General features: G+C 64.0%; 1 non-coding gene across 1 annotated transcript in view; it reads left to right on the forward strand.

The window, feature by feature from the left end:
- The first annotated feature begins 907 nt into the window (after positions 1–907).
- Positions 908–1,161, forward strand: part of LOC126454515 (small subunit ribosomal RNA) — a 1,910-nt gene continuing 1,656 nt past the window's right edge. Inside the window, exon 1 of the ribosomal RNA XR_007585216.1 lies at positions 908–1,161. This exon is cut by the window's right edge and continues 1,656 nt beyond it. This is a non-coding gene — a ribosomal RNA (small subunit ribosomal RNA).

The raw sequence follows: 1,161 nt of genomic DNA on the forward strand, positions 1-1,161 counted from the left end.
TCTCGCTAGAGGTGAATCAGTGATGGCGACGATCGGTTGAGCTACCAACCGGTTGTTTCAGCGATACCCACCATGCCCACGAACGTGAATGGCATGTGGGTGTGAAGCGATACGCGGCGGTGGCTGGGTGGGACCGGCCCCGGCCGGTGAGGGGGGGCCGCCCGGCGTGCTGGCCGCGCGGTGCGTGGGCGCACGCGCTACAGCCGGCTGGTGGGGGCGGCCACTGGCAGGCGCGCCGGCCGACGGAGGCGGCAGGCGGCGCAGCTGCGCGCCGGCGCACCCTGCACGCGGCGCCGTGCGGCCAAAGTAGGTCCTCGCGGGCCCGGTGCGAAGCGCGGTGGACATCTGCAGTGTGCTGGTCCGATTGAGGACTGTGTGCGCTGAGGATGCGCCGCCGCCCGGCGCTCGGCGCCGCGACGCCGTCTGCTGCTCGGTCGCCTCTGCGGTTCTCGCAGGTGGTTTGTATCGCAGCTGTGCGGACGTGTTGGCGCGTGCGCTGTGCTGGGAGAGTTCGCTTCGGCACCCAAGTGGGGCTTTTGTCCTTCTGTGGCGCTGGCGTTGGAGCTGCCGGTCACCGTAGGTGGCGCGTGTTGTCTCCCGCCGGCAATGCCACGACAGCACGCTCCCGGGCCTCTGTCGGCAGCGGCAAGCTCAGTTGGGAGCACGGGTGGTCGCACCTAAAGCGTCTACTCGCCAAACTCCGGGCGATTGCGCCTCTCTCGAACCCGACCAAGTACTTAGGACGGCGCTGCGCGCCGCCGGGACCTGAGAGGGTTTCGAGGTGTATGGTGCAGGGGAGCGCAGCCTCCTCCTGTTTGCAGAATAATTGAGCGGACGCTTGCGTGTTCGCGCGGGCCCCCGGGACACACTCCCGGGCGGCCGGCTGCTCAGCTCTAGTTGACGCAGCTCCCTGGTTGATCCTGCCAGTAGTCATATGCTTGTCTCAAAGATTAAGCCATGCATGTCTCAGTACAAGCCGCATTAAGGTGAAACCGCGAATGGCTCATTAAATCAGTTATGGTTCCTTAGATCGTACCCACGTTACTTGGATAACTGTGGTAATTCTAGAGCTAATACATGCAAACAGAGTCCCGACCAGAGATGGAAGGGACGCTTTTATTAGATCAAAACCAATCGGTCGGCTCGTCCGGTCCGTTTGCC

The sequence above is a fragment of the Schistocerca serialis genome, unplaced genomic scaffold (genome assembly GCF_023864345.2).
Source record: "Schistocerca serialis cubense isolate TAMUIC-IGC-003099 unplaced genomic scaffold, iqSchSeri2.2 HiC_scaffold_985, whole genome shotgun sequence".
NCBI classification, from domain to species: Eukaryota; Metazoa; Arthropoda; class Insecta; order Orthoptera; family Acrididae; genus Schistocerca; species Schistocerca serialis.